We start from the raw sequence: 19090 nt of genomic DNA, 5'->3' as shown, positions 1-19090 counted from the left end.
TTTTTAGCAATGTCCTGCTGTCCTGTCCTGCTGACACCACTGTCTTCTACAGCCCTATGAAGTAACAGTATTCATGATCATCAAATTGAATGTTCACATAGGTTGACCCCGCCTATTGAGCCTGGCTTGGGTTTCTATTAATGTCACAAATATTTCTCCAATCTCAAAAACACATGAATGGCTTATGAACAAAGGAGAAGCAAATTCTTTTTCTTTTTCCTGAATTGCGATTGGACCCCGAATGCTAACATAGCACTTACACATTAGGGGCTATAGAACACCTTGATTTGGAAGTTTGTGACAAATATTCTTCTATGGATGACTGTGGTCCTCTTTCATGGTGCCCAAGCATCTCCCTGGTACGGCAATAGTCACCAAGGACATCTACAGGGACACTTATAGTGTGTTTATAAGCACATCCATGGCAGTCAAAAGTACAGCACACAATCTCAGCTTTATATCTGATACAATGTATGAGGTCCCAGTCAACCTAGTGAATAGGTTCACTGTCTAATTTATGGTTTATTCCCTGGATTAGGAAGGAATATAGAGGCCTTCAGCATGGCTGCATTACGTATGAGAATTGGGGATACTGGATCAGCAGCAGATGTTTGCTCTTCTCCTACTGTTGCGTTTTGGAGCTGCAGAGGCCGATCTTCAGCAATTACTCTAGGCTTTAGGGTTCAGCTCATGTGGCTTGCAAAGTTTGTGCAATAACTCTGGTAGGTTTGTGGTACCAAAGCTAGCAAGGCAGCAGCACCAGTGGAGGCAGTGAGCAACAGAGGCAGCAGAGCCGGCAGACAACAAAGGTGTTGGCAGATATGGTTTAGCAGTGCCATTCACAGAGAATACAGATGTTGATATCGCCCTCAGTCTACGGTTATGGTATGTGTATGCAGAGGACCACAGGTAAAGGACGGAAGTACTCCCAATATTGCCTTGGGAGTACACATTCTCCTGTGATCCAAGAAACAAGTCTCTGTGCTGGGGTGGGTGCTGGTCAAGAGTGAGTGGTGTCTTAGTCATCATCAGGAGGAGCGAGGCTCCTGTGGGTGTAGGTCCTTGGTTAGAATCCCAGGACACCAACCGAAGGAGATCTCCTGACCATCCTCTATACTCACTCACAACTTAATTCACCCATCCACTGGGAAACCTCTTTTTCTCCGAAATAGCAACAAGACATCTCCTGAAAATCTTTGCAAACATTTGCTAAGTTAGAAAGATACGAGCCAACTCTTGGACTGTGAGTGGTATTACCCTAATCACATTTTGTTACTTCCCGCTGTATCCGCTCTCTTTTGTTAAATCCTATACTGGAATATTAGATTGGAAGCATTTCTGCTTAAAGAACGACAAACAGGGACTAAAGTTTAAAGACATACTTAAAAATATAATTTGCAGAAATGCATAGGTTGGGTCATCAATCAATTAGTTCCATGAGCATACAAACAATAAGGAATGTAACAAAGAACTCAGTAAAGATTTACCTGAAATCCAGAATAGATTTGCCTTCTAAAAATGGGTAAAGTATTGCCTCCTTTGCAAGAGGAAATCACATTTTTATATAGAGTTTTAAAGAAGGATTTCATACTTTCACCACATGAGCACATGATTCACGCACAAGCTTTTCATGAATTAGAAGCAAGCAAAAATAAACATTTACTACAGAATGCAGTCGGAGATTCTGTCACCATTCTACTACATTAGGCTCGGGTGTTCCCGCATTTGCAACAACACCTTACATATTATGTTGTCTAATTTGAGATAGGTTGTTCTTGGGAAAGTATATTTTGTTCATTGTAGCTGGGAAAGCCTAAGGCCCTCATTGTGACATTGGCGGTAAATCCCGCTTACCGATGCGCTGATGGCCACCAACTTACGGCCTCGCTGGCGAATATCCGTTCACCATATTATGACACACACACCAATCCGACAGAATGCAGTCACACACACAAATCCACCAGACCAAAGGTCAGTGATGAACTGGCAGTCCCACACCGTTACGCCAACAGAACAACGCCCATCACATTATGACCCACGAATCACGGCGGCGGGCATTCAACTGTGGTAAACCGTTGGCGGTACATACCGCCACGCTCAGAATGGACACTCACATAGAAAACAACACTACATTGGACAGTACCAAAAACACACACCTGACAACCATACACACACCACACCAATACACCCACACCACTATAAAACACACACCCACATTACCCACAACCCCTTACGTAAAACAATTGCCTCCAGGAGACAGAGAAGAAGAGCACAGAGACAACTAGACACACACCACATACACCCATATACCCCACATGCACTCCACATCACACACCCCACCACATCACCCAACACACCCTCACCAACACACATCACACAACACCCATGGCACCACAAAGGCAACCCCATTTCACTGAGGAGGAGTTAAGGGTCATGTTGGAGGAAATTGTCAGGGTAGAGCCACAGCTCTTTGGAGCACAGGTGCAGCAAATATCCATTACAAGGAAGATGGAGCTATGGCGGAGAATAATGGACAGGATCAACGCCGTGGGACAGCATCCAAGAATAAGGGACGACATCAGGAAGAGGTGGAACAACCTACGGGGAGCGGTACATTCCATAGCAGCAAGACACCAGTTTTCCATACAGAGGACCGCCGGTGGACCCCTACCTTCTACCCCACAACTCACAGCATGGGAGGAACAGGTACTGGCAATACTGCATTCTGAAGGACTTGCTGGAGTTGGCGGAGGACTGTACACTAGTAGGTCAACTTTTAACAATTATCACCGTCCATACCTGCATGCCATCACACACCCTCACTCCCATCACTCCACCACATCACCAACACATCTCACTAATACCAATACCAGCCCCTGCATGCTGTACCAATGTATGAACACCCCTCCCACCCCTGCATGGACACTCGTCACTAAAGCATGCACAGCATAGGGAAGCTAACAATCCCACAATACACCAACATACACAAGCAAAAGCTGGCAGGGCAACACCAACCATAGAGGGGAAGCTACAGAAGCACAAATGTCATACACTTAAAGCAGAATACATCATTTACATCCCCACAGGTATCCCAGCCAATGTCACTGGAGAGGAGGTGTCACCACTATCCAGTCCCCCAACAGAAGAGGCCCACAGTGATGACAGTAACTCTGGACTTCTAGATCTGGATGACCTACCTGGCCAATCAGGGACCACTGGACAGTTGGTCACCCAAGCCCACTCACAGACCACCACAGAGCCTCCCCCATCAGGAACCAACACCACAGCACCCACCCAGTTTACCCACGCCTCTGTCCCCAGGACACATCAATCAGCTGTGTGCCCACCTGTATAGGGACCCCAGGCCACCCCTTACCCAGAAGACAATCAAGGATCTGGGGTCAGTGGCAGTGGGCACACCGTTCAGGGGGCAGAGGCACAGGCCAACAGGGACACTGGGAGGACTGCTGTGCGCCCAGGGGAGGACAGGACCAGGAAACCGACTCTCCAGGAGGCACGCTCCAAGATCCTGGGAGCCTACCAACATTCCCAGGACACGATGGGCCAGATCCTAGACAACATGCAGGAGAGCAGGCGGCTGCAGGAGGGACAGTTTCAGGTGATCAGGGAGGACTTTCAGGCCATTAGCAACACCCTGATCTCCATAGCAGGGGTGCTAGCAGACATGGCCAACATCATGAGGGAGGCAACAGCACATCAGCGGGCCCTACCACTAGCCAGTCATCTGGACAGCCTTCCACTTCCCCTGCCACTAGTGGCCAGGAGGCCCTGCCACAGGACCCACAGGCCAACAGCGTCCCTCCTCCTGCAGAAGGTGAACCACCCCGCAAACGTTCCCTGCGAACCAGACCGAAGCCAGAGACACTTGCCAAGACCACCGCCAGGAAATGAGACTATCCTGATTGTCCCCCTTGTGTCCCACTCTGTCACCTTGTCCACCTTGAACTGCCATTGCTCCCCATCCTATGTCCCCATGGACACTGCACCTGTGCTAGAAACAGACTGGAACAATACCTTGGACTTTTTTCCATCATCACCCCATCCCATTGCACTTTACCCTGTATATTTTAGCACAACAACCAGCACCCTTGGATAAAACTAGACTACCAGTATTTCATGTATTGCAAATTTGTATTGATTGAAACAGCTACAACCATTGCAAATGAACAGTAAATAGTGTGAGCATAGAATGAATGACCTGTTGCTGGATGTTGTGATCACATCAGGGCAATGTTGCCAAATCACCAACATCTGTAAAATGAATATTCATAGGTAACATTAAGTAGGGGAAAGAAGTGGGTAATGCCAGCATGCCAATGCCATACAGAATACACCAATAGTCATAGAAATGTGAAGTAGCACTGTCTCACCTGTGAGTCATTGAAAGTACTGACGTATTACCAATGTTCTGTTGTCCATATCCTCATCCTCTGCCTCCTCATCCTCACTGTTCTCAGGGTCCACTGCTGCCACAGGGGCATCTCCGGTCTCCTCCTCCTGCAGAAAAGGAACATGGGGTCTGAGGGCCAGTTTGTGCATCATGCAGCATGCCACTACTATCTGGCAGACCTTCGTGGTTGAGTAGCACAGGGATCCACCTGTCAGATGGAGGCACCTGAACCTGGCCTGGAGGAGGCCAAAGGTCCTCTCAATGATCCTTCTGGTTCACCCATGTGCCTCATTATAACGTTCTTCTGCCCCTGTCCTGGAATTCCTCACAGAGGTCAGCAGCCATGATAGGTTTGGGTAACCAGAGTCACCTGCAAATATTGAGGGACAACATTTAGCCACACACTATCCTATATGGCCAACAGCATAGACATACACCAACATATACTGGGTGGGAACCAAGGCTCACCTATTAGCCATACGCTGTACCTCTGTAGTTGGGACATCACATGTGGGATGCTGCTATTCCTTAGGACAAAGGCATCATGCACTGACCCAGGATACTTAGCATTGACGTGGAAGATGTACTGGTCCACCAGGCACACCATCTGCACATTCATGGAGTGGAAAATCTTACGATTCATGAACACCTGTTCACTTTGCCGGGGGGGGGGGGGGAAATGAAATATGTGTCCCGTCAGTCACCCCAGTTATATTGGGGATATGTTCCTTTGCATAAAACCTGGCCTTCACAGTGGCCGGATTCTCCACCTGGGGGAAAGCAATGCAGCTGCACATGTGTTTTATCAGGGCAGACAAGACTCTTTCCAGCACTATTGAGAACATTGGCTGTGACATTCCTGCTGTCACTTGGAAAGAACCAGTTGTCAGGAAATGGAGCACTGATAGAACTTGCACAAGGGGGGGATCCCAGTCAGATGACAGATAGCTGAGATCAGGTCAGGTTCTAGCTGGGCACACAGCTCTGTGATTGTGGCCCTGTCCAGTCTATAGGTGAGTATAATATGCCTGTCCTCCAGTGTAGCCAAGTCCACCAAGGGTCTGTACACAGGGGTATGTCTCCTTCTCCTATTCATCCGCAATGGTAGGTACCTAGGGGACACAAGAGTGAGTAGACTGTCACAATTTGAGCAACTATACCACAACAGCAATCCACGTCATGCAATCACATTTTGGGACAGTGTCATTTAAAAGTATGTGCCTATTTATCCTGTGATGCAGCAATTATCGATAGGCCTGTTCACCCCCTTTAAAATGGCGACCCCCTGTCCTGTGTGGAGGGACAGGTTGAATTGAGGTAATGCTGTCAACCTTGTGTGTCGTGGTGGTAGTCGGTCGTGAACCGCCGTGCAATTCCTCATTGGTTTTTATTGGTCCCTATGGGGTACAGTGGCCAATGGGGATCTACGCCGGCAGTGACGGTATGCACTGCCACAGACGTGACAGCCATTTTATTTTACATTTCTCACTTGTTTCCTGACCTTCCATAGGAGAGGACCTACACTGCATGTGCTGCTGTGACTTGTGTCTGGAACCTACCATGGCCTGTGTGACAGGGAAAAGGGCCCCAGCCTTCACTTCGGAGGAGTTGGAGCGACTGGTGGATGGGGTCCTACCCCAGTACGGACTGCTGTAAGGGCCTCCACACCAACAGGTGAGTACACTGTGGGCACGATGCATGTGGCATGAATGCATGGAGTTGTGTGTGAAGGCATCGTGTGAGGGGGTGGGTGGATGTCCTCTTGGCGGTGTACATGTTGTGCGCTGGGCTATGTGTGTGCCAATGGTGATGCAAACGGATATGGTGGGCCAATTATGTGACAGGCTGGACTGTTTGTCTAATGGTGTTCTCCTGTCTGTATTGCCTCTGCAGGTCTCTGCCCATCAAAAGAAGGGAATATGGCATGCCAATGCCAAGGAGGTGCGGACCCTGGGGGTCTATGGCAAGCGGAGAACCCACTGTTGGAAACGGTGGGAGGACCTGAGACGCTGGGCACAAAATACCACGGAGGCCAAGCTGGGGATGAACTCCCAGCTAGGACGAGGTGCCCATCGCACCCTGACCCCCTGATGGCCCGCATACTGGCAGTGGCCTACCCTGAGCTGGATGGGCACTTGAGGGCATCACAGCAGCCACAAGGGGATGAGTACAGTGGCTATCATTACAACTTATGGCTGGTGGGGTGGTATCCGGGTGGTGGATGTGTGTCAGTGGGTGCCCCTAGGCCAGGCCAGACACAGCAGCATAGCTCCTCTGGAGGCTAAGGGTTTGAATGGAAAATACTGCTTCCCTATCTTGTTAGTATTCACTTCTGGGCAGGGCTACGTGGGTCCCAGGTGTGCTGCAGTTGGCGGTGTGTGCCCCTCCTCATGCCTTGGTGACTAGCCAATTCACTGGTAGTGCAAAGAATAGTGTGTAGTCCTGTTCCCTGTGTGTGAGGGTGCTGCGTATGGCAACAGTGGTGTTGGTGCAGTCATTGACCCAGTGTATCCTTTGTTCCTCTCCCCCTTTCTTGTTTTGTCATCCTGTCCTTATATGCATTAGAATCATATGGCGGAGGAGCAGATGCACCGGCGACAGAGGGAGCTGCATCCCACCGGATCCTGGAGGCAGAGTCCACCGATGCTGAGGGAACCAGTGGGATGGAGGGAGAGGAGAGCACCACTGCAGAGACTGGAGGGGACAACACAGACTCTGATACCTCCTCCGATGGGAGCTCCCTGGTGGTGGTGGACACCTCTCTGGCCACCACAGCTGCAGGTACAGCCGCCACCCCCTGTACCAGCACCGCCTTCCCAGTAGCCCCTCAGCAATTTGCCCGCTCGCCCAGGAGGGTGGTCATCTCCTTTGCCCCATGCACCTCAGGCCCTGCCCCAGTGAGGCCTGCTGACCTGAGTGAGGAGGCTATTGACCTCCTGAAATCCATCTCTGTAGGGCAGTCAACCATTGTGAATGCCATCCAGGGGCTGGCATCCCAGATACAACAATGCAATGCATTCCTGGAGGGCATTCACCGTGGATTGGTGGCCCAACAGAGATCAATTCAGGCTCTGGCCTTCTCTCTGATGGCAGCCATTGTCCCTATTTCTACCGTCATCCTCCAACTTCCACTTCCCAATCCCATTCTCCTCAACCCCAACCCATCCCAAGCACAGAGACAGACGATCATGCACAAAAGACAACACACAAGAGTGGCACAGGCAAACACAAGCATCAAACTTCATCCCACAGGCACTCACACAAACACCATTCATTTGCAGACACAACAACATCACTGTCTCCACTGTCTCCTCCTCCTCCTCCATCTCCCACCCAGTTACGTCCACACTCAAACCTGCATGTACTACATCAATATCCACTACCAGCATAATCACCACACCAAGCAGAACACACACCTCACTGGCAGATACCTCCGCAACATCCATTCACGTGTCCCCTGTGTCCTCTCCCACAGTGTCTGTCCCCCCACCTCCTGAAGGACACAAACGCAAGCACTCAGACACCCAACAGCCATCCACCTCACAACAGCATACAGCCCATGCACCTGCACCTAAATCCAGCAGACATACACCTCCGACGACCACTTCCTCATGCTCCACTCCCATAACTCCTCCCTCTTCCCTCCCCGATGTCCCTAAAAAGCTTTTCCTTTCCCAGATTGACCTCTTCCCTACCCATCCACCGCCTCGTCTTGCACGTATGGGAGGGTACCAAGGACACAGCCCAGCACCTCAGCCAAACAGTCCACGGGGGCAGTGGTAGCACCACCTACTCATGGTGGTAGGGATACCAGAACAACAACACTGAAGGGGAAGGAGGCAGCACAACCTCGGTTGAAAGGGAAGAGTCCAGAACCAGCTGTGAGGAAGGGGAAGGAGCCTGCACCAGCTGTGAAGAAGGGGAAGGAGCCTGCACCAGCTGTGAAGAAGGGGAAGGAGCCTGCAAGAGCTGTGAGGAAGGGGAAGGAGCCTGCACCACCAGGCAGAGAGGGGAAGAGCCCATCCACTCCTGCCAGGAAGGGTAAGGGATCCCCAACCTATGGCCAGGAGGACAAGAGGCACTCTACGCCAGCGGAAGCTGTCAGGCAAACACCGCCACCACCAGCAGCTGTCACAGGGGCCCCACCGCCAGCTGTGGATGTTTTACCTTCACAGAGTGCAGGGGCTGCCTAGGAGCCTCCCCCAACCACCACCAGCATGCAGCCATCAGATATTGTAGGGGCTGGCCAGGAGCCTCCCCCAACTACCACCAGCATGCAGCCATCACAGAGTGCAGGGGCTGGCCAGGAGCCTCCCCCAACCACCACCAGCATGCACCCATCACCGCCGGCGGACACCATGTAGTCCACCCACCAGGGGCTACTGTATGGGCTGCCCCCTCCAGAACCAGTGAGGTATTCACCCACTTGAGAAACTGTGGACTTGCACTCCCCAGGACAAAGCAATGGACATGTTGCCCCCTTCATAACCAGTGGGCAAGACACCCACTTGAGAGACTGTGGCCTTGCACTCCCTAGGACAAAGCAATGGTCATGTTCCCCCTCCATAACCAGTGGCCAAGACACCCACTTGAGAGACTGTGGCCTTGCACTCCCCAGGACAAAGCAATGGACATTTGCCCCCTCCAGAACCAATGGCCAAGACACCGATTTGAGAGACTGTGGCCTTGCACTCCCCAGGACAAAGCAATGGGCAATTTGCCCCCTGCAGAACCAGTGGCCAAGATACCCACTTGAGAGACTGCGGTCTTGCACTCCCCAGGACAAAGCAATAGGCATGTTGCCCCCTCCAGAACCAGTGGTCTTGTTCCTGCATCCGGCTGAGGTGACCCACCCTCCGACTGAGGAGCCTGCCTATTTGCAAACTGATGCCCCTGCAGTGTTCTATCTGGATGTGGATTCGAGTTGGGTGTTGGATTGTGCCCTGTGTCCATGTGGGCCCTTTGAACTTTGGACCAATCAGTGTCCATTTTTTATACAAGTGTACATATCTGTTTCATGGTCAAATCGGATTATAAATTTTGATGTTGAACTGATTACACTCACTTTCGTCAATTTGTGCTGTCCTTGCATTATTCTGCAGATTTTCGGGGTCAAATTGTTTTTGTAGTGCAGCTGGTTGTGTGCGTGGTGTGAGTGTGAATGGTGTGTGTTGTGCATGTGTGTGTCACTCTCTTTTCCTCCCACTCTCCCTTCTGTGTTAGGCGGCTGTACTCACTGTTGTTGTCTTCGTCGGCGTTGGTGTTCCCTGTGGAGCATAACGTAGAAGATCATTGGGAAAACTTGCAGTTCGGGTTCCATGGCGGGGACTTTTGTGCTCTGTTTCCGCCAGGCTTTTGTTGATGTTGGTACCTCCCCAGAAAAGGTGACAGTTTGCAGGGTCTTAATATGGTGGGCAGAACTTTGACTTCTGCCTGGCTGTAGGCGGCTACCGCTGTGGTGGCTGTTTTTTTCTCCCTGGTGGTTGGTGTGGTACATTGGCTGTCTATCGGAGAAATCACTGCCATACTCAAAATTTGGCGGAAGTTACCACCAGCAGTATTACCACCACTTTATCACCCACTGCCAGGGTCGTAATGAGGGCCTTAGTCATTTCATAGCAAAGCCTAAAATCTTTATTACAGAGAAGAAATAAAAACAATAATCTGGTGGTATGCAATGGTATCACATCCAAGATGGATGACAGAATAAATGTGTCCTAAGTTAATACAGCTCGATTTCTCATGCATTATGCATGGCAATTTAAAAACTAAGGGCCAGATGTAGCAAAGAAAAGATTTGCGACTCGCATTTTGCGAGTTGATGCGACTCGCAAAATGCGAGTCGCAAATTGGAATGCAGGGAAAGAAACCGTGCCGAAATAGCGACTCGCACCCGGACTCGCAACGCAGTGTGCGAGTCTGCCGATTGCGAGGTCGCAAATTGCGATTAACTTGTAAATTGATTACAGGTGCAGCAGAACACTCCAGAAACCACTCCAGAACACTCTGGAAACCCTTCCTGGCACATGATGATGACATCACAGCCAGGAAGTTTACTAATACACCTGGGAGGAGGGAGGACCACACCCTTTTATAACTGCCAAACTACACACAGGACAAACAGCAGCTGCCATGGAGGGAACACCAAGGAAGAGGAAGCTGAAATTCTCTGAGAGGGAGCTGGAGGTGCTGACAGACGAATGCTGTCAGCACTACGATGACTAGTTTGGTAAATCAGCCCTCAATGTTCCTGAAGCCACCAAGAAACAGCTGTGGCAGGACATACAGGACAAGATAAATTCCCTGGGGGTGAGCCATAGGACCATAGACGACATAAAGAAAAGGTGGTATGACCTCCGCTCCCGGACCAAGGAGAGGGTGGCTGAAAGGCTCCGGGAGATGAGAGGCACAGGAGGGGGACCATCGTCTGTGCCACCACCCACACCCCTGGAAGAAAGGGTGGAGGAAACCTTGGAGCAGGAGGCGGTGTCTGGATTTGGGGGCCTGGACACCTCAGAGCCCACCACATCAACCGGTGAGTACCATGTGATATGCCTGTACCCCTATCAATGCCATACCCCCACCCACCATGTACACGGGGGCATGCACAACCAAGATAGCTCCATTTCAGGGTAGCAAATGCCAGAATGATGCATTATGGGAAATGTAGTCAAGTAGGCAGTTCATAGGCAAATGTTTATTAGGAAGTGTGCAATAGTTAGTAGACACTGACAGTCTGTTCCCCATGTCCCACAGGTCTCCAACAAGACACCACCACTACTCCAAGCAGCCAGCCCCATGAGGACACCTCAGGACCCGCCAGCACCCCCACCTGCACGGTCAACAGCATCCCTGCAGTAGCCACACCTGCTGCAACAATATCACAAGAGGCTGCCCCAGCAACAGGCAGGGATGAGACAGGTGAAAGCACAGGGCAGCCACCGCTGCGCAGGCGTCGCAGGTCCATTACATCAGGGCTGCAGGCTGCATCCGGGCTACTTCCTCCCAGCACCAGTGAGGCACATCTGCTGCGTGGTCAGCGCCTACAAAACAGAATTTTAGGGAGGATTAGTGGTGTGCTGCACCGCTTCGTGCGCAATAACCATGCCAGCATGCAGCACCTGAACTCAAGGATGGACATGATCTGCAATAACACTGGGGACCTTGCCCTTGCCATGAGGGAACTGGCGGGAGGACTACTGGCCCAGGCCGAGGGTGGGTTGCGCAGGGACCGTCAGCTCCTGCACAGACTGGACAGGATGGCCACATCCATCGGCAGGCTCGCCATGAACACCACAGGCCTATCGAGGAGGACAGTTGGGCTGCAGGTGGAAATGGGCCATTTTGCTGGGGATGTGGCTAGGGGCCTGGGACGTCTGACCCACATCATAGACATGATGGAGACACAGAATATGTCGAGGGGCACTGGGGAAACACCCCAGGACAGTGAGGAGGGCTCGACAGTGAGCAGTGTCTCTGTCACTGACAGCAGGGTGCTCAGGAGTAGCAGGCAGAGCACCATGGAAGCACCAGGGGGCAGCCAGGCTGGCAGGAGGGGCAGAAGGTCTTAGAGACCACGCTGGACCATAAGAAGTGGCACATGACGTCAATGTGCCACATGCCTGGTTTGCATTTTCATGCCCATGGACATTCAGTACTTGTAAATAGTTTCATTAATGCACTAATAAAACAGTAATTTTTGTTCCACTTAAAAAACTGAGTTTGGTCAATAGGTGAGTATGGTTGGAGTTGACACGTACCTTCCAAAATATTGTGTTGCAATGTGTTCCCATCTCAGTCTGCCTTGATTAGCAATACTCCTATCCCCATGATGGCGATGTGTTTGTTCTTGCTCTTCATCATCAGGATCTGGGTCTGCAGGGGTGAGAGGTAGCCCACATCGGGTGGCTATGTTGTGGAGGATGGCGCATGCGACCACAATTTTGAATGCGGTAATGGGGGTATATTGGAGGGCACCTCCACTGCGGTGGAGGCATCTGAATCTTGCTTTCAGGAGTTCGAAGGTGCGCTCGATGAGGTTCCTGGTCCTCTTATGTGCACTGTTGTATCGCCTCTCTGAATCATTGCTGGGTGTTAAAAACGGAGTCATGATCCAAGGCCTAAGAGCATATGCACTGTCACCTGTTGGGCACAAAAAGTACACTGTTAGGAAGTCCTGATTGTCGTGCACAGTGGCCTGTGTGTATGTCTGCAAGTGTCTGTAGCTCTACCTAGGAGGTAACCGTCTCCGAATTCCCCACGTTCCAGGCGTTGATGTATCCCACTATGCCTAAACATGTATGAGTCATGGGTACTGCCTGGAAACTTAGCTACAATGTCCGTGATGACATAATGGGCGTCACAAACAACCTGACGGTGGGTACACTTTCTGTTGCGGAAAAGGTGTTCCAGATTTGCAGGGGGATTTGCAGGGGGGCATATTTGAATGGGTGTCCCATCTACACACCCTATGACATGGGGAAAGTGGGCAATGCGGTAAAAGTCCAGCTTGGTGCTGTTCATTTCTGCCTCATTCCTTGGTAGGTATATGAAGTGAGACATGTGTGTGACTAAGGCATCTAGGAAGGCCCTGAGGAACCTTGACACTGCACTTTGGGATACCCCACCTGCCACAGCAATGACCCCCTGATAGCTCCCTGAGGCCAAGAGGTGCAGTGAGCATAGCACTTGCACATGCGTAGGGATGGCGCAGCCACGCAGGGTCTGGTGTTCTAGCTGTGGTTTGAGTAAATCTATTAATTCTAGGATGGCTGCGCTGCTAAGGCGGTATTTATCGTATATCTCATCCTCAGTTTGCTGAAAAAGAGTCTGCCTTATTCTATATATCTTCTCCTGTCTGTGGCCCCTCCTCCTCCTCTGCTGGGCTGCGTGGACTCTCCTTCTCACTGCTATCAGGTATATCTCCGCCATCTTGGTGAACCCAGATGCCTTCTGGGTCTCCTTTTACACTTTGGTAATGGTTACCACCTGCTCTGAGTTAGTGGTAAATGGGACGTGCACAATGGGCTTTTTGCGACTAGTCGCAATTTGCGAGTTGCAATTGCATATGGTTTGCGACTCGCAAATTGCGAGTTGCTATTTGCGGGTCGCAAAATGGGATCGCAACTGATGCGACTCGCAAACGGGTCCCATCGCTTTTTGCAAGTCGGAAATGGGCTTTTTGCATCCCATTTCTGATTTTGCACTGTCGCAAATAGCGAATCGGCCCATTTGCGACTCGCAAAACTTTGCTACATCTGGCCCTAAATTATGCAGAAAATTTGAAAACTACATTTCTTAGTTCCAGTTGATTTATTGTAGCTTTAAAGTAGGAAATAGTGGGTTTTATTTTTTTCAGGCCTTGTGTAAACTTAAACATAAAAGTCTTCTCTAAGACATGAAAATTAGTTCGATGAATCAAGGTTTCATGCGATTTCTAGAAAGCAACCTCAGATTTTAAAAGGTAGGCAGGAGGAGAGATGTCATGTAAGTGAGAATTGATTTCAATTGTAAAAATTTGACCTAATTTCAAAGAATGCTGTGCGACTGCTACAACCCATAAACCTTAGCTTGGAAAGCAAAGGCTCATGACACCATACAATTACGAAAGTTGAGTTTCTTTTGAGTGTTCTTAGAAAACTGAGTCAAAACACCTACCGTGGTTTTAGGCTATGTTACCACTGTGATTCTTTGAAGTGAAGAAAACAATACTCATGACTTGTTATCATCAACTCAAACATTTAGAACCTTTGTGATGCATTGCTTCATTTCCCGCCAAAATTATCTGCCCACAGAGAGGCCTAAAGCACTGTTTTTTTCTCCTTAGCCCAACCACAAAAAAATCAAAACAGCACCTAGCTCCTTTCCCAGACATCGGCACTTATTTCTGAGGCCCAGCAGGTGGCCAGGGCCAGTTTGGATTTTCTTTGCTTATTAAAACATTCAGAGTCTGGTTCCTTGATGGGGGCCAAGCACAGATGAGCTGGATACAAATACAAGTTGAAAACTGATTGAAGGTTCAAAAACAACCATATATGCTTTCGGTCTTGCTTATGTTTTCTCTTTTGTGTGCAATATACTCCATACTCTGTTCAACTAGAAGATGCACAGAGACAATTTTCACTCATTATGGCTTCCGTGTAGACTGCAGCTTTATGAAACATTAACGTTTAGCCTACAGGTCTGCATTTTTTCCGGCCCTAAACTCTATACATTTCACCTCTTGTGTTTTTACGATCTGACATATCCAGTGTTTTTCACATGTGAAAAAGAACTGATCTCATGAGAAGTGTACCGAAAAATGAATCATTCGTTTTACAGATGTGATTATTTTTTCTCGTGCCATCCCAGAAATGTGACAGCCTATATGAACAAAATAATGAATCAAAACCTACATGCAATTTATTCTGCATACTATTTTTAGATACGTGAACAGGCACACTTTCCATATGTTTCCATATGCTATACATTCAAATTAAAATGGATTTGTTTTAACATAAAGGATTTAAATAGAGTTCAGCGGTCGAACAAAGAACTGCACATATGTATAAATTATTAAGACCTATTGAGACCTTGGATATCTGAAAATTAAATTACAATTTCAAAATTGGTGATTTAGTTGAATTTCATTGTACGGAATATCACATTAAAGTGTTGTAATGCTTAGTTATGCAGCGCTTACACCAACACTGAATTTCAATTGTGTAGAAGAGCTAAAGTATATGCAGTTGCAAGAGATTCCACCTTTTACCGAACTGTCATTTAGATCTGGCGGCAATACAATTGTACAAAATGGCTAATCTCCCAAGTAGGCCCTCCCTAGAGGGTAAATTCATTACATCAATTGACTCCTTGCCCCTTATGAGTTGTTGTATATCGCATGATGCATTATTGATATCTTTCTCTAAAACTACTGAATGGATTTACACGAAATAACAAAAAGTCCGCCTTGTGGACTAAGAGTTCCCTTTCTGCCAAATTTGGTGTAATTCCGTCCAGTGGTTCGGGTTCTATCACTGTTCAAAATCCCTATGGAAAAACTAATGGGGAAAAGGCGATTTGGGAACCCCCTTTTTCTTGGACCCCACTTGACAGATCACCCCAAAACTTTCCAGACAGCAGCTGAAGTGAGTACTGTATTTTCTTGGAAAATTTCGTGAAGATTTATCTAACAGCGCCAAAGTTAGTAGCAAAAAAAAATGCTTTTTGGAATGGAAACTAGATCCTAACTATAGTCATTGTAATCTTTGTTTTTTTTGTGAATTTCAAAGGTTTTTTAATTTTATTTCCTATCTGTAACCCATAATCTTTCAGATTGGGTGTGTGAGTGGCTGCATAGGTCGGTGAGTGAGTCTGTGAGTAGCTGTATGGGTGCATGAGTGGGTTTGTAAGTGGCTGTATGGGTCTGTGAGTGGGTGTGTGAATGGCTGTATGGGTCTGTACAGTGAGTGGAGAAAGGGGGCAGGGCCTAGGATGAGCTCTGACAAGCTCTCAACAATCCCACTGTGTGGAACTTGCGGGTGGAAAAAGGAGGGTTTTTTACCCCCAATAAACCTCAGCATCCAAGGGAACTTCACCCCCCCAAGGAGTGGTGTCTGTAGAATGGTAGAGCATGGCGCGGGGCTTCCAGCAAGCTCTCCGCAATCCTGCTCTGTGGGGCCTGGTAACAGGAGGAGGTTAACACTCAGCAGCCGAGGGGAATTCATCCCCCCATGAATATGCAGAGTGGTTGAGAAAGCGGGCAGGGCCATCAACAAGCTTTCAGAAATCCCACTGTGTGGGACTTACGGTATTAACAGGAAGGGTTATTAGCCCCCAATGACCCTCAGCTGCGAAGGGGACTTCATCCCCCAATCATTAGTGCACCAGGAGGCGCATTTTCAGAGTAGTAGAGAAAGGGGGTGGGGCCTCCGATGAGCTCTCAACAATACCACTGTGTGGGACGTACTGGTGGTAACAGGAGGGGTTCTTGGCCCCTAATGACCCTCAGCATCTACGGGGACTTCATCCCCCAAGGAACAGTGCGCCAGGAGGAACTTTGCCGAGTGGTGGAGAAAGGGGCGGGGCTCCCTTTGTACTGCACAGGTTGGCCCCAGGGAGGTGGTGGTTCCCCGGGACATTTATGGTCCCCATCCTTCTTTTTAAAAAGGTAATTGGCCTTGGGAAGTGGTGGTCCTCGCGCCTGGTGGTCTGCACGGACCTTCTCTTAAATGTATTTTTTTAGCCCCTGGGAGGTGGTGGCCCCTGGGATCTGGTGGTGTCCGCACGGCCTCCCTACTTTATCTCGTTATTAGCCCCGGGAAAGTGGTGGTCCTCAAGGCACTATTAAGCCTTTGGAGGGGGGGGGCATGTGTTCCCTCCATTTTGTAAAGAAACGCTGCATGCCTGTGGAACCTGGCCCACCGTGGGGCTATAATTATAACAAGCATGAAACACCCTGTTTTTTTGGGGGGGGGGAATTCACAGCAACATTCACAAATATTTTTTTTAACTCTCAGAAACTACTGAAACGGATTTACACCAAATAACAAAAAACATGCTTTCTGGACCAAAAGCCGCCTTCCTGCCAAATTTGGTGTAACTCCGCCCACCGGTTTGGGCCGTAGTTCTGTTTACAACCTTTATGGGAATGAACAAGTTAAACACACTTTTTATGATCCACCCTTTTTTTGGCCCCCCGCTTGAGGGATTGTCCTGAATCTTTCCATGCACAACCGGACCTTAGAGGACAAACTAGTTTTGAACATTTTGTGAAGATCCATCAGACAGCTCCAAAGATGTACCAAAGTCAAAAAACGCTTTTCCTATAGAAACTAGGTCCTAATTATAACTACCTACTGGAGACAGCCTATATCTTTGGCACCATTTGGCAAATATTCACAAAATGTCCCCAAAAGTGCCCTGGTGATTCTTGTTGTGCATGGACAGTTTCAGGGTGATCCATCAATCGGGCACCAAGAAATGGGGGGTCAAAAAAGTTGAGTTTCCATGATAATTCCCAAGGGACCTGTAGACACGACTATAGCCTGAATCACTGGACAGAGGTTTGCTAGCTTTCGGTACGCAGATTGTGCTTTTGGTTGTTTGGTGTAAATTAATTCAGTAGTTTATGAGAAAGTAAGGAAAATCCAAATGTGTATATCTGTGGCCACGATTAAATCGCAAATATTCATGAATACACTAATTCATTCACTCATATATGCACTCAGAGACTAATGCACCCACTCACACACCCACTCAGATACTCATGCATCCAATCAGACCCACTCATAGACTCACACAACCACTTTCAGACCCACTCAGACACTCACACATCCACTCACAGATCCACTGACAGCGACAGGCCCTGTTCCAACCTCCACTATATATATAGATTAACTACTGGCGGTCAGCAATAGGTAGTTATAGTTGAGAACTAGTTTCCATAGGAAAAGCATTTTTTGTTTTGCCAATAACTTTGGCACCGTTTGACGAATCTTCATGAAATGTTCAAAACTAGTTTGCACACTTCAGCTGCTGTCTTGGGGTGATTGGTCAAGCAGGAGGCTCTGAAAAACAGGGGGACTCAAAATGCTTTTCCCCTATGCAATTTCCCATAGGGAGTTTGAACACAACTACAACCCGAACCACTGGTTGGAATAACACCAAATCTGGCAGAAAGGTAGCTTTTGTTCCAGAAAAAACACCCTTTTCGCTATTTGGTCTAAATCCATTAAGCAGTTTTAGAGTAATAAAGAAAAAAAAATTTTTTATATCTAGGGGCGTGGAAGCTCTGCGGATTCCAGAGATCTCATGCTGAGATCTGATTTGCTACCAACACTTCAACCAGGAAGTGTTGGTAGCCATTTTGTGACTCTGACTCAGCCGAGTCTCCAAAAAAAGGTTAAAAAAAGAAAAGGGGGTAGGGTAGGAATACTCTGACCCCCTGGCCCTGGTGCTGGGGTCCCCGGGGGACCATGTCAGGGTAAAAAAGCATTTAACTCAGGCCCTCGCCAAGCACTACTAATTACTCCAGATATTACATCACTCATGACATCTTCTATGACATCATTGATAATATTGTTGTAACATTTGCAGTAAAATTATTGATGTGAAAACTGTGCATGGCTGGGGCGCGAGTTATAGTTACTTTAGGCGCGAGTTATAGTTACTTGAAAAAACTATAACAGCTGAATTTCTATGGTTATGTGCGTGTAAATCCAGAACCTAACTATGACGTTCCTTTACCTTTGTTTTTTTCAGTGAATTTCTATGTTTTTTTAATTCTATTTCCTAACTATAATGCCCCTGTAACTTTGCTTTATTTATATACAAATATATATATATATATATATATATATATATATACATATATATACAGACATATATAACTATAACTCACACCCTCGCCATGTACTGCTAATTATCCCAGATATTACAGCACTCATGACAACTTTTATAACATCAATAACATTACTATTATTGAAGACAAAATGGGGCATGGCGGGTTATAGTTACCCTAGGCCACAGGTTATAGTTACTTGAAATAACTCTAACTATAACTGTTGATTTTTTCTGGTTTTGTGCAAGTAAATTCAGAACATCCCTGTAACCTTTGGGGTTTTTCAGTAAATTTCTAAGTTTTTTCAATTCTATTACCTAACTATACAATCCCTGTAACTGTTGTTTTTTTCATTGAAT

Source organism: Pleurodeles waltl, chromosome 8 (assembly GCF_031143425.1).
Source record: "Pleurodeles waltl isolate 20211129_DDA chromosome 8, aPleWal1.hap1.20221129, whole genome shotgun sequence".
NCBI lineage: Eukaryota > Metazoa > Chordata > Amphibia > Caudata > Salamandridae > Pleurodeles > Pleurodeles waltl.
Note: the sequence above shows the minus strand (reverse complement) of the source record.